This window comes from Peromyscus eremicus, chromosome 12 (genome assembly GCF_949786415.1).
Source record: "Peromyscus eremicus chromosome 12, PerEre_H2_v1, whole genome shotgun sequence".
In the NCBI taxonomy this organism is placed as follows: domain Eukaryota; kingdom Metazoa; phylum Chordata; class Mammalia; order Rodentia; family Cricetidae; genus Peromyscus; species Peromyscus eremicus.
In genome coordinates this window covers 11,732,770-11,749,110 of record NC_081428.1, presented here as the reverse complement: position 1 = coordinate 11,749,110, position 16,341 = coordinate 11,732,770, and positions in this window count along the sequence as shown.

Genomic DNA, 16,341 nt, shown 5'->3' with positions numbered 1-16,341 from the left:
GCCCTTGAGGTCCAAGTACTCCACTGAATAGAATTGCTGTTTATGCTATTCATGAAGTGCTCTGGAGCACTGATTCTGTAATATCTTTGCACTAGCTAAAGGTAAGATTATTCTTACACATGATGTCTTAGGGTTTTCTATTACTGTGAAGAGACACCATTACCTTGGCAACTCTTATAAGAAAAACATTTAATTGAGGGGGTTTGTTTATAGTTTCAGAGGTTCAATCCATTATCATCATGGCAGGGAGCATGACAGCAGGCAGGCAAGCATGGTGCTGGAGAAATAGCTGAGAGTTCTAAGTCTTACAGGCAAGAAGAAGTTGACTGAGACACTGGATGGTATTCTTAGCATAAAAAATCTCAAAATCTGCCCCACAGTGACACGCTTCCTCCAACAAGGCCATAACCGTTCTTTAGCCTTCATTCTCCTGAAAGACAAAATCAAAACCTTTCCCCAACCATAACTTGCTCCATTGCTTTGGAACAAAATTAACAGGACCTCATGGAAGAAGTACATGAATGACAAAAGATGTTCACCTTGTGAAATCTGAGAAGCAGAGAGAAGCAGGTAAAGGCCAGGAAAAAAGATATACCATTCAAAGGTGTACCCTCAGTGACCTATTCCCTCCAGTTTCTACCACATCTTGATAATACTATCAAGTCATGAATCTTCAAAGGATTACTTCACTGATGAGGTTAGGAACCTCATAATCTAATCACTTCCCCAAATCTCAGCAATTAGAAGTCAATCTTCAACATGTATGCTCGACTTCTATGCTCAAAGTGGTCCATCTTTGTTTCTTACACAAAATCTGGCTATGTTATACTCTAGGAATCATTCAACATATCCATATTTTGGGCAGAATGGAAAATCAAGCTTTTCAGTGCTTTTTAAGAACACATTGTGAATCCCCATGGGAGGCCTTACCCTCTCTGAGGACTGGATGGGGGTGGGGTAGGAGGAGCTGGGTGGGAATGAAAGGAGGGGAGGGAAGGATAACTGTGGTTGGTATGAAAAAAATGGAAAAAAAAACATTTTAAATAAAAAAAAATTTAAAAAGAAAAAAAAACACCTCCAAATAGTGCCACTCCCTATGAGATAATGAGGCCCAATTATATTCAAACTGCCACACATGCCTTCTGCTTATCCAGGTCTCAAGTTAAAGCAAGAGGACTATGTGCTCTGTCTACCTCATCCTTTACATTTATGTAGCTGTTGGAGCTAAAATTGGATTCTTAAGAGTGCTAGTAGCTTGAAACAAATTCATTATATGAAGTGATTAGGTACATGTGGAATGCTTTTCATTATTTTTCAATACAAAGAATTTAAATACAGTGGCTTTTTAGTCCATAAATCTTTGAAGACAAAATATCACATTCTATGCTCAAATTACTTTGCAGATCATTTTTCCATTACTAATTTATAAGCAAAATTAGGATAACAGAAAAGCAACATTTAGATTTCATTTTGTTGAACTTAACAAATATTCATAGACCTAAAATGTGTTGACACTGTTTGAAATATAGACAACACAAAAGGTAAAAAGCTGGTGGTTTTCATAGAAGATTAAGGAACTTAATGAGGAGATTTCACTACACCTCATATACTCTTATGTCCTTAGGATTATTAGCAAGTATTCTCACTATACATCAATCTCAATAGAAAATTAATAAGCAACCACACAAAATAGCCAATTTACAAATAAGCAGTCTTAACTAACAGTTGTCAGATCAAGAAAAAGGGAAAGTTGATCTTGGGCTATGTTTATAGCATCTTTGTTCTTTACATTTCCAATTTGGAAACAGACCAAAAGCTGATAAATAGATGAATAAAGAAACAAATCATATTATACTCATACAATGAAATATTACTCCACTGTTAAAAACTGATTATATGTGCAACTATTAGATAGGTAAATTACGAAACACTGTGACAAATGAAACACAAAGTAGACAAATTGAATTGTTATGTATGTATAAATTGCTACAGGAGAAAAACTAAATTTTAAAAAATTAAATCATATCAAGGCCATAAGAAAATATATAGAGATTTGGGGTGGGTGAAGATCTTTTCCCATTCTATAGGCTGTTGTTTTGTCTTACTTACCATGTCCTTTGTCTTACAGAAGCTTCTCAGTTTCAGGAGGTCCCATTTATTAATTGTTGGTCTCAGTGTCTGTGTTACTGTGTTATATTTAGGAAGTGGTCTCCTGTGCCATTGCGTTCAAGAGTACTTCCTACTTTCTCTTCTGTCAGGTTCAGTGTAACAGGATTTAGGTTGAGATCTTTGACACACTTGGACTTAAATTACCTATCCAAGTGCATGGAAATAGATCTGGATCTATTTGCGGTCTTCTACATACTGACATCCAATTATGCGAGCCCCATTTGTTGAAGACATTATACAGTTTTGGCTTCTTTGTCAAAAATCAGGTGTTCATAGGTGTGTGGATTAATGTCAGGGACTTCAATTTGATTCCATTGGTCCACATGTCTGTTTTTGTACCAATACCAAGCTGTATTTATTGCTATATTTCTGTAGTAGAGCTTGAGGTCAGAGATGGTAATGCCTACAAAAATTGCTTTATTGTACAGGATTGTTTTAGCTATTCTGGGTTTTTTATTTTTCCATATGAAATTGAGTATTGTTCTTTCCAGGTCTGTGAAGAATTGTGTTGGGATTTTGATGGAGATTGCATTGAATCTGTAGACTGCTTTTGGTAAGATTGCCATTTTTACTATGTTAATCTTACCTATCCAAGAGCATGGGAGAGATCTTTCCATTTTCTAATATCTGCTTCAATTTCTTTCTTCAGAGATTTAAAGTTCTTGTCATACAGGTGTAGCTAGAGTTTTCCTGCCTTGCTCACAGTCAGAACAAATCTTTGTCATCCGCCAGTCCCACAGCTGCTCAGACCCAACCAAGTAAGCACAGAGACTTATATTGGTTACAAACTGTATGGCCGTGGCAGGCTTCTTGCTAACTGTTCTTATAGCTTAAATTAATCCATTTCTATAAATCTATACCTTGCCACATGGCTCCTGGCTTACCAGGATCTTCACATGCGGCTTGTCATGGTGGCGGCTGGCAGTGTCTCCCCCTCCCAGCTTCCTGTTCTCTCAATTCTCCTCTCTGTTAGTCCCGCCTATACTTCCTGCCTGGCCGCTGGCCAATCAGTGATTTATTTATTGACCAATCAGCAACACATTTGACATACAGACCATCCCACAGCACTTCCCCTTTTCTTTTCTTAAAAAGGAAGGTTTTAACCTTTACACATCTCCAAAGTCAGTTTGGTATATTTGGGAATTTGGGCGTAGCTTCTCTTACTACTTCCTGCTGGAGGGGGGCGCTGTATCTTATGGGGACACAAAGAATATTTTAGGATTATGGAGTAGTCCATGAGAGTGTATCGTCTGAGCCAGTTGCCTTGAAATGGTTCTGGATGTTGGATCATCTGGGCCATGGTGTCATCAGAGACCTTTCAGGTGGTCTTGGCTGGTCAAACCTGATGTATCTTAATCTGGAAGAAATCCATAGCCTCTGGCTTTCTGTGGAAACAAAATCAGAGCCTCCTTTCCAAAGCAACATATTCTTACATCCAAATTTTGAAGTCAAGGTACCTTTAAAATATACATTTTGGCATAACTCAACAGCTTTTGTAATCAAATATTTTTCTTCAGTTACGAATATCAAAGAGAACATAATCCAGATTCTCTGTGTGGTAGCCATCTTTACGTGGCTTATTTTTTTATATTAGCTTGAGCCTATTGCTTTAAACTGCAGCCTTCTAAGCCTGAAACAGCGCTGGTGCTATGGCTGCTGGCTCCGCCCACTTCAGCTTCCCAACATGGCGGTGGTACGTTTTCTGCCAGCTCTGGGAGCCATCAACTCTCAGAATAGTGGGTCTATGCTTCTATCAAAGCAGCGTGTAGCCCAGAAACCTCTTTTTTTTTTGTTTTGTACTAGCAAAGGCTAAATCCACCATGCAGCTTAATGTGCCACTTGCAGAGGCCTCATTCCCGCCATATGGCAGGTCGAGCGCACACGCCAGGAACCTGCCATAGTAGATAGTAGGTCAAACACGCAGGCTGCTGCTAACTTGAAAGAGACAACTAGGAACTGTTTTTAGCTCCGTTTTAGTATCTTTTTACTCAGGTTTTAGGTGGAAACTCTTGCCAACACGTTGGGAGCCATTTGTTGGTTAGAGTTTTCCTGCCTGGCCCACAGTTAGGACAAATCTTTGTCACCCGCCAGTCCCACAGCTGCTCAGACCCAACCAAGTAAGCACAGAGACTTATATTGGTTATAAACTGTATGGCCGTGGCAGGCTTCTTGCTAACTGTTTTTATAGCTTAAATTAATCCATTTCTATAAATCTATACCTTGCCACATGGCTCCTGGCTTACCAGGATCTTCACATGCAGCTTGTCATGGTGGCGGCTGGCAGTGTCTCCCCCTCCCAGCTTCCTGTTCTCTCAATTCTCCTCTCTGTTAGTCCCGCCTATACTTCCTGCCTGGCCGCTGGCCAATCAGTGATTTATTTATTGACCAATCAGCAACACATTTGACATACAGACCATCCCACAGCACTTAACATTAGGTGACTGTCCAGGCTGCCAGCTGTCTCGGTCTACTCTCGCAAGATTCCCGAAAGTTGCTTGCATCCATCTACCATTTCTCAGGTACCATTATCTTCCTTCTCAGGTCTTTGATGGGATTGAAGACTAGCAGTTATAGTTACAACTTAGTAGATAGAACATATTAAGTATTAGATTCAGGTTCTTTAGGATAGGACACCTTTTGGAATGATCTTTGTAACATGCCATTTACCTATGCTCTATACTTCTCTGGATTTTAGTATGTGTTTCTTGCTTGATATTGTTCGCATTGGTTGTAGTTCCATCTTATCTAGGTCATTATCCCTCATTATTCCTGGACAATATTTGATAACCATTCCTTTGTATATAGTCTTGTATTAGGTTAGAACTTTCTTATTTAGACAAAAAGGGGGAGATGTAGTGGGTAGCCATTCCAGCTTTGATCTGGAAGTTCCAACCCCCAATGAGAATTCAGCAACTGTCACGCCTACAAGGCAGGGCCAAGGGAGGCGCCTGGGGATCCGAGATCTGGATCGATGGGCGCGACTTGGTTCCGGGACCCTGGATGGTGGAGGTGGGCCAAGCAGAGCTCCAGAGAACACTGCTGGACTGTGATACATCTTCCCCAGACCCCGCGACCTACCTATCCCTTAATTTGTAAGTTACGCCATTAAATAAATCTCCTTTTAACTACGTGGAGTGGCCTTAATAATTACACCAATATATAGGTCTTTCACTTGTTTAGTTAGAGTTACCCCAAGGTATTTTATATCATTTGTAGCTATTGTAAAGGGTGATGTTTCTCTGATTTCTTTCTTGACCCGTTTATAATTTGTATATAAAAGAGCTACTGATATTTTAGAGTTAATCTTGTATCCTGCCACATTACTGAAGGTGTTTATCAGCTGTAGGAGTTCCCTGGTAGAATTTTTGGGGTTACTTATGTATACTATCATATCATCTGCAAATAGTGAAAGTTTGACTTCTTCCTTTCCAAATTGTATCCCCTTGATCTCCTTTTGTTTTCCTATTGCTCTAGCTAGAACTTTGAGTACTATATTGAATAGATATGGGGAGAGTGGACAGTCTTGTCTTGTTCTTGATTTTAGTTGAATGACTTTGAGTTTCTCTCCATTTAACTTGATGTTGGCTGTCAGCCTGCCATAAATTGCCTTTATTATGTTTAGGTATGTTCCTTGTATTCCTGATCTCTCTAAGACCTTTATCATGAAGGAGTGTTGGATTTTTTTCAAAGGCTGTTTCAGCATCTAGAGATGATCCAGGAGTCCAGTGAAAAAGAGAAAAGAGGGATTCTATGAGCAAGGGGAATCAAGATCATGATTGGGAAACCTACAGAGACAACCAAACTAAACTAGTGGGAACTCATGAAATTTAGACCAACACCTGTGGAGCCTCCACAGGATTGGACTAGGCCCTCTGCATAAGCAAGACAGTTGTGTAGCTTGATCTGCTTAAGGGTCCTCCTGGCAATGGGATCAGCATCCATCCCTGGTGCATGAGCTGATTTTTTGGAGCCCACTACCTGTGGTGGGACACCTTGCACAGCCTTGATGGAGGGGGAGAGGCTTGGACCTGTCTCTACTGAATGTACCATGCTGTGCTGACTCCCCATGGGAGGCCTTACCTTCTTGTAGGAGGGAATGGGGTGTGGGGAGAAAGGCTGAAGAGGTGGGAGGAGGGAAGAGGGGGATCTGTGATTGGTATGTAGAATGAATAATAAAATTTCTTAATAAAAAAAAAAGGATTTAGACTCCTCTCATGATTTTCTCCCACCTTGTATTATTTCCATTTTTGTATTTTAATCTCATATTCTAATGTGAGAGTTTAAGAAGAGATAAGTGTAGGAAAAGCAATAAGGAACATTAAAACCATATGTACATTAATTATTGGTTAGTATCTTTGTGATTGTATTATATCATAGTGTTTATTTATAACAATCATACAAATTCATCAGGACCTTCTGGTAGTATCTTAGTTTTCTAAAACTATAAAAAGAGAAACTATAATACACAAATATAATGGGTTTGTATAATTTATTATTCTAAATATTGATGTTTGAGATGGTTTCAATGGGAAATTTTTAAACATACAGCAACTTATACTTGTATATTTTTCAATGAATAAGTCTTGAAGAGATGAAGACAGTTTATTTTATCTTTCCAGTATAAATATAAGTATTTTCAAACCATATATTGAAAAATCAGTGAAAGACAAGACAAAGTATAAATATAGCATATGTGTAAGTTGTTGCCAGTAAACATGGAAATTTTGAGAGCTGAATCCTTAAAATTACAATGCTGTCTATTTTAAATAAGTCAGTCCTGGAATATGAATTAGTGTTAAAGCATATGCCTTCTTTGTTACCACTTTTCTCTATTTCCAGTGTGTTCCTTTTCTTTGAGTAGTTAATATAGCACTTGGAAACTATTTTCCAAGTGTCAAAATCAAACATTTTGCCCTCCTTTGATGTTAGCACATGCTCACACTGTTCTGCAACATTAGTTCTATGACTAACTCTTGAGTGAAGTTATCATGAGGTTTTGACTACAATATAAAAATATCAACTTGTAACAATTCCCACATCAAAAGGCCTACTTTCATGTCAGAGACTGGAGTTCTTTGAGGTCTCTGTGTGCTTCTGAACTAATAGTAGAGACCAAAGAATATATGAACAGAATAGCCCCCTTCCCTCTGTTATGTCCCGTAATATCACTATGTAAGATATAAAGGAAAAGATTTAATGAAAAGAGGTTACAGTTGTATTAGAGTGTGTGTGTGTGTGTGTGTGTGTGAATGTGTGTGCCTCTGTGTGTTTGTCTAAGCATGTCTCTGTGTGTGTGTGTGTGTGTGTGAATGTGTGCGCCTCTGTGTGTTTGTCTAAGCATGTCTCTCTGTGTGTGTATGTGTGTGTGTGTGTGTGTGTGTGTGTGCATGTGTACACATATATCTGTGTGGGTACATGTACACACATACCTGTACATGCATGCATAGGCAGGAGATGGATGCCAGAAAGATGGATATCTTTCTGTTCCACTTTCTAGACAAGTTCTCTTACATTAGCTGGCCAGCAAGACCCAGGGATCCTCCTGTCCTTATCCCCTAACCAGCAGAGGCAGCTTTACATATGGGTTATGGGAGTCAAACTCAAGTTCTTATGCTTGCCTGCTAAACATTTTACCCCTGAGCCCTCTCCCCAACCCCAATGGTAGACTGTTTTGATTTCATTATTTTATATTGAAAAAGAAAGGATCCATATTTCTCCATTCAGATTTAAAAATGTAAATATAAGCAGGGAGTGAAAAATCATACAATTATCACAATAGTAGCATTATTTGTTTATATCTGGCTGGAAATTCATAAGTACTAAGAATCCATTTCACAAACACTGACATTACCAACTGTGGAAGCCTAGATTTTGTTCAGAATTTGAAGGCACATTATTAGGAGTGTTTTATTTATAACAGTTAAACAGTGAAAAATCCCATTGCACATGGAAAGGGCTGAAACCTACCAGGATTTGCTTCATTTGGAGAGAAGTGAAACAACAGAAAAGTGATTGGAGATCTATTTTGTTCAATGATAACGTCTTACAGTGTTAAGTGGAAGGCTGAGTCAGAGACACTGCCAGCCGCCCGCCATGACAAACAGCATGTGAAGATGCCGGTAAGCCATGAGCCACGTGGCAAGGTATAGATTTATAGAAATGGATTAATTTAAGATATAAGAACAGTTAACAAGGAGCCTGGTATGGCCATACAGTTTGTAAGCAATGTAAGTCTCTCTGTGTTTACTTGGTTGGGTCTGAGCAGCTGTGAGACTGGCAGGTGAGAGAGATTTGTCCTGACTGTGGGCCAGGCAGGAAAACTCTAGCTACAAATATGATCACCCACTACTGATTGATGTTAAAGAGAAGGAAACTTTGAGTTATGTAGAACTACATTAAAATCATTCAAATAAGATTCATTTGTAAATGATTAATAAAAAGCATTGATGGTAATTATGTTGGTATACAATTATGTATCAGAGGTTTTCCAAATATCACTTAATAGTTTTAAAAACTCTTATTAGTAGACATTATTTGCATTTTGTTCTGTGCACCATAAAATATTCAAAATTTTTCCTCTTCTGATTTAAATCCCATCCATCCTTTACATTAGCAAGGGAAGCAAGTAGGCAACTGGTCATTTTTATCTCTCTCTCCCTCTCCTCAAAATCCAATCCCCTAGTCTCACTCTGTAGCAGACCACCTGCCCTACCCCCATTTCCTTAAGATCACACAGATCTTCTCATTCAACCTTACCCATCTCATTCCCCCAACCCCCAAATCCAGCTTCAGCCATGATCAAGTAGAATTCCTCCCACTGATGCAGGGATAGTTCAACATACATAAATGAATAAATATAATCCAACATATGAATAAACTACAAGAAAAATAAATGATAATTTCATTAGACACATAAAAGACCTTTGAAAATATCCAACATCTCTTCATGATAAAAGTCCTGGAGATTAGGGATTCACAGGACATACCACAACAGAATAAAGACAGTTTATATCAAGCCCATAGCCAGCATCAATGTAAATGGAGAGAAACTCAAAGCAATTCCGCTAAAATCAGAAACAAGAAAAGGTTGTCCACTCTCTCCATACCTATTCAATATAGTACTGGATGTCTTATAGAACAATAAGACAACTGAAGGAGATCAAGGTGATACAAGGTAGAATGGAGGAAGCAAAAGTACCTTTATTTGCAGATTGTATGATAGTATACATAAGTGACCCGTAAAATTCCACTGGGAAACTCCTATAGCTAATACACATTTTCATCAAAGTAGATGAATACAAAATTAATTTCCAAAGACAGTAGCATTCCTCTGTAGAAATGACAGACTGAGAAGAAACAAGGTTAAACACCTTTCACATTAGCCTTAAATAATATATATCTTGGGAGTAATTCTAACCAATCAAGTGAAAGAATTGTGTGATAAAAAATTAAGACACTGAAGAAAGAATTTGGAAAAGATATTATAAGACAGAAATATCTCCCATGCTCATGGATCCATAGGTTTAACATGATAAAAATGAGAATCCTACCAAAAGCTATTGACAGATTCAACGCAATCCATATCAAACTTCCAACACAATTCTTCATAAATCTCAAAAAAGACAACTCTAAACTTTATATGAAAGCTCAAAATAACCAGAAGAACCAAAATAATCCTGAATATGTTGGAGATATACCCCTCAAATTGTACTATAGAGCTACAGGAATAAAAAACATCAGGGTATTAAATGGGATATATTGAAGAACCAAACATAAATCTACACACTTATGGACACCCAATTTTTGATTTCAAAAAAATACAGAAATATACACTGGGGGGAAAAGACACCATCGTCAACAAATCCTTCTGATCAAATTGCATGGCTGTATGTAGAAGAATTCCAATAGATCCATACTTATCATACTTCAAATCTCAACTCTAAATGGATCAAAGACCTCAACATAAAACCAAATACACTGAAGTTGACAGAAGACAAATGGGAAATAGCCTTGATTGTATTGGCACAGGAAGCAACTTTCTGAATAGAACACCATTAGTACAGGCACTAAGACTAATAATTAATAAATGAGACCTCATGAAACTGAAAAGCTTCTGTACAGGGACGGACACCATTTTCACACAAAACAGCCTCCTACAGGATGGGAGCAGATTTTTACCAACAGAGGGCTGATATTCAAAATATATAAAGAACTAAAAAATTTCTGTATATCAAGAAAACAGCTCAACTAAAACATGGAGTACAGATCTAAACAGAATTCTCAAAAGAGAAAATTGAAATGGCTAATAAACACTTAAAGAAATGTTCTATATCCTTAGTCATCAAGGAAATTCAAAAACAAAATTTGGATTTCATCTTACATTTGTAAGAATGGCTAAGATCAACAAAACAAGTGACAGCTTATGCTGGTGAGTACGTGAATTAAGGGGAATATTCATCTATTGTTGGAAATGCAAACTTGTACAACCACCATGGAAATAAATGTACAGTTTCCTAAGGAAGAGGAGAATTGATCTACCTCAAGATCCAGCTATTATACCAGAACACACACACACACACACACACACACACACACACACACACATATATATATATATATATATATATATATATATATATATAAATTAAATTACCAATAATGAGGTAAACAGAGACCCAGCTAGACATCTCTTTTCACCAAATGAAGCTTCCAATACCAGAAATGGGTTATATTTAATTGAGTTGTTGTCCAAAGGTGTTCAGTTGGAACCCCCAAACAACCCAGGCTGTTGCCAAGACTATAGGTGGCTTTCCATAAACAGACAGCAAAGCATATTGCTGAAGATAAAGCCTACACTACTCATTGAATGTGAAGAAGTTGAGCAGGTGTCTACATGGTGCCCTCAGTCCTGTGTGCTAGCATCTAGCATCTTTTGTACAAGAAGGTAGTCTGTATGCACACAAAAGAGAAGCATAAGCAAGCACCAGCCCAGTTACAAACTCTTTGATCTACAATGGTGTCTTGCCTGCAGGCTGTGACAGTGTAATGTTGGCACAAAACTTGTGGGAGTAACCAACCAATATCTGATATGACTTAAGCCCCACTTCACAAGATAAACCCTTACCCAACACAGCTTGGGTGACCAAGAGCCTCAGGAAAGAGCACACCAACTAGCTATTCAGTACCAAATGATCAGCCCTGAAAGCATACATACAAAGAACCTTATGCATATTAAGCAGGCTGCACTTATGTACTTGCTTGACTCTCCTCTTTTCCATTCCTTACCTTCTTTCCTTCCACCTCTTCATCTAATCCTCCCATTCCAGTCTCCATATCTCTCATAACTATATATGCTATTTTCCCTGTTTAGAGAGAATAATAGAATATAATTCAGTTCTTGGCCAAAGGGCCCCATGGAAAACTCCAAATACTCATGCTATTGCCAAGACTATTTGGTGCTTACCACAAGTTGATGGCAAGACCCTATTGCTGAAGACAGCATGGAGAAGTTGAGCTAGTGTATAACTAGAGCCTTCACCCAATCAGTCTAGCGTTTATGGTACTGGAAGGTAGCCTGCATGCTACCAAAGGATAAAGGTAAATGCCAACCCAGCTATATAGTAGTATTTGCTCTGCCCATGACCTTGAGCTATAGGGCCTTAGGGAGGCAGTGCTTCTTGCCATTGTATATGACTTCTTAAAAGGAAAGGGAGAAGGGTCATGAGTCCCTTCTCCCTGCTGACTGGTTCCTGGTGTGATCAAACAAACAGGTGGATTCACTCCTAGTCAGATCAAAGGATGAATTCAGCTGTCTGCTCCATTCTGTATTCATGAGTGTATTTCCTCAATTTACCCTAATAAATTCCCTAATACTACTTAAGCAGACTCCCATAGATTTATTGCATTACAGCTACAAACTCTTTAACATACATTGGTGACCTGCCTGCAAGATTTGTTGCTGCAATAGTGGCACAAAAGTTCTGTAAGTAACCAATCACTATCCAATTAGAATTAAAGCAAACTCCATGAGATTGAACTCATGACCAACACTGCGTGGATGACCAAGAATCAGAGAATAAATAGGCCATGGGACCATAGGAAAACCAAATATTGTTTGGGTTTTTTGTTGTTGGTAGTGGTGGTGGTGGGTTTTTTTTTTTTAGAGATTGTTTTGTTGTTGTTGTTGTTGTTTTTTTACTAATGGAGTGTAGCAATAAGATGACTCCTAACAACACTTTGCTATATCTAAAGATCAGTGTTTCACTCAGTCATCATAAGAAAAGCTACTTCTTGCAGTATATCACAACTAATATAGAGGCCCACAATTAGACAATGTGCAAAGAGTGAGAGATCTTGAACACTCAGTCTGAAATGGGATTTCTTCATCAAATCTCTTGACTCAGGACTCGGGGAACTATAGTGAAGAAGAGTCAGAATGACTGTATGAGACAGAGCACATGGATGTTATTGAGGAATCACTGTCTTCCAGACACAACAAGATTGATGCACATATGGATTCATACAGACTATGGCAGCATGCACAGCATCTGCACTTGTCTAAGCCAGATATTGGGCTTAGGAAAAATGTACAAGGTCTCATCTCTAACCAAGAAGCTATCTCCATTTGACAACTGTTCACAAAGGAAAAACCAATATTCTCTTAGAGCATCTGACTAGATATGGAAACCACACTTAAGGGCAGGCTCCATATCAAGCAGTAGGTGGCCCACACAAAATGAATTCAATGGTATTTTTGGAGAATTTTTGGCTCATATGCTTCATTTGGGCTTTTTTCTAATCTAAATGGACTTTTTATTGTATCTTATGGTTTCTGATTTGTGTTTTGTGTGAGTTTTGTTTCTCTCTCTCTCTCTCTCTCTCTCTCTCTCTCTCTCTCTCTCTGTGTGTGTGTGTGTGTGTGTGTGTGTGCTTCTCATGTTTTTTCTTCTATATTTTTCTTGATTTATTTTTTATTCTGTGTTTTTGTTTGCTTCTTTGTTTGGTTTTGTCTGCTTGTTTCCTGAACAGAGAAAAAGATAACATGAAGTTGGATGGGTGGGAAGTTGGGTAAGTTCTGGGAGAAAATAAGTGTTCATGGAGGCACATATATCCAAACATAGGGACTGATAAAGCTGAAAAAAAGTTCCAGACACAGAGCCAGATGTGGCTTCCTAGTGCCACTGTCTTAACAGATTTGTGGGACCTCACTGTGGGTCAGTTTTGTTCTTTTAAGACTTGGATCACACAGTTGGAGAGCTACACAGAAAGCCAGGTCCAGACTAGGAAAACGTCTGAACAGGTACAGTATGCTTGAAAATGTGCTTAGGTGGTGAAAAAAGATAAGAAAATGGATATAGATAGTCATAGAAAAAAGTAGTTTGAAAATAAGAAAGTGAAATTCATAAAGAGAGAGTAAAGTAATGTAAAAAAAAATAAGCCATATAAGGATGGAAATATCATAACACAGGATGTTTGGACCCTATACAGTACTTTAACTTCAAACTTTTTAAATGCCAATGGACAAAACACAACAGCTACGGAGAGACACTGAACTGTGGAAAAAACTGCTGAATTAAACCAGCCTAAAAATTTTAAGGCTGTCTTAACTTCAGAACAGAAGTAGGAATATGTGTAACATTGGAGAAGATGTTTTTGTCTTTGTTTCCACAGGAAAGAAAAGGCTATAGATTCCTTCAAAACTAATAAAGATCAGATTTGATCGGAGGACGCCTCCTGAAAATCTTGACTTCAGACATGAAGAAAGAAACCAAGAAAAACTACAAGACAGTTGACTTATTTGCTGATCCCTCTACATGGAAACAGCTATGATACTGGATGAGACATAATAAATCTCAGTGACTACAGAGTTCTCATGACTTATTACATGACATCTTTTCATATGGCATGTATGGAGATTTCTATTACAGTTTGGTTATACAGTCCAAACAAACTTATAAGGTTAACAGAAGCCTTCTACCTACTCAAACATACAACAGAAAATCATCTTAGCTGATTTGTGTACACCACATATTCCATACTTGTGTTAATGTAGATACACATGTTACCTTTAAAAGTTTGCATGTTTTTAGAGAAAAAGGACCAGACACCAATGGAGAGAAGTAGTCTAGGTAATCTAGCCTCTCAGAATGCCTCTGCTGCTGTTTCCTCAAAATTCTTAATCCAGAATAACTTCAAAGCTGCTAGCCAAGATGGTCCAGCCTTACAGACTACTCCAGCCAAAACTTCACATGAATTCTACACTTTCCCATCACATAGAGCCTGGGCAACAAATGAAAAAGTGGCTCTCCCAGGACTGGACCATAATCCCAATTTTCTCAGGGTCCCCTAAAGATGCCATCACCCCCAGACAACAGGAATCCATTTTGAGAACATGATGCCCACATTCCCAAGAGGTGGGATGGGTGTGTTTTGGTTGTTCAGAGGGTTACCTATGTTTGTTATCATGTAGGGTGGTTAGTTGCAAGTTGTTATTGGTCATGTTCATGGAGAAAACCAAGAAAGGGAGGTCAGATTCAGGGATCTCTTTCTGAAAAGAAAAAAGCAAGGGTATAGGATTGATGTGATAAAAGAATAGATTTTTGAATCTACTTTTAAACTAAAAATCAACTACTAGTCTCAAGTATTTTACATTGGTACAGATTTTTGTATATTGATACAAATTTAAGGTTATTTTTGTTGTAACATACTGTAAGGTATTATACCTATACAGCTCATTTAAAAATTTAACGTTCTAATTCTTAAGAGCTACTATTACAAATTGCTTAGGATAATTAAGAAATGCACGCTAGTAGCTAGTCATTTATAACATTCAAAATCGTAGTCATATTAGGTACGTTTTTAAGGATAAACAGAGATACATTTTAGATAAACAGGTGGTCTTCAAACACTTCAGAGATCTACAGAATACGGCATTTAAGGTGTTTTAATAACATAAGACTTCTCATGACAGTGAGACAAGTCCATACCTGGCAGTACCAATCTATTTCAAAGATGACAGGCATCAAAGAACCTCCATATGGAGTTTGCTTCAAATATGCCAAGGCTAGCCACTGGGCAAGAAACTTCCCTTGCCACTACTGCTGACAGTATGCTGTTCAAATTGGATAAGCAGGACACAAAGGAAGTTGACTACAGAACTTTGTCAAGGCAAGGTAGACCAATCCTTCAAATTTTCTGCTTCACAGAAAAGTCTTTCAGACACTCTGTGTCTGTAGGCTAAATATGGATTCTCCAGTGTTGCAGGGGAAACTTGAGTGACTGTCCAAGCAGCCAACTGTCTCTGTCATTTTTATTCTTTTGGAAGTTGCTTGCTTTGCATTTCCTTTTTACTCATGTAATTTTTTTTTTTTTTTTTGGTTTTTTGAGACAAGGTTTCTCTGTGTAGCATTGTGCCTTTCCTGAAACTCACTTGGTAGCCCAGGCTGGCCTCGAACTCACAGAGATCCGCCTGCCTCTGCCTCCCAAGTGCTGGGATTAAAGGCGTGCGCCACCACCGCCCAGCTCATGTAATATTTTATCCATCTCAGACCTCTGATGGTGTTGAAGACTAGATAGTGCTGTGGATATCGCTCTATATAAATAAAGCACTGATTGGCCAGTGACCAGGCAGGAAGTATAGGCAGGACAAGGAGAGAGGAGAATGGAGGAAAGAGGAAGGAAAGGGAGACCAGCTGGAGCCACCTCCAAGACAAGGAAGATGTAAAGTACCGGTAAGCCACGATCCACGTGGCAAAGTAAAGATTAATAGAAATGGGCTGAATATAAGGGTGAGAGCTAGACAATGATAGGCCTGAGCTAATGGCCAAGCAGTTTAAATAATGTGAGAGTCTGTGTGTTTATTTTATAAGTGGGATCCAAGACTGGCGGGACTTGGTGGTGGGAGCTGAAGAAAAATTCTCCAGCTACAGATAGTTATAGTTTTACCATTTTCTTTGATACTAAATTCAAAAATGAAGCTCACAAAAGAGATGTAAAGTTTATAAAGGCTGAGTAACATAAAAGCTTAAGTTGTTTATCTAAGAAAATGTTTTATGTTTAAAATGATATTTTTAGGTTGGCAATTAAGTTATGATAAGTAATTTAGGTGCAAAACTTTGGACTCATCAAGATAGGATAGATAATATAATACTTTATCTGAATTTGCCAAATATA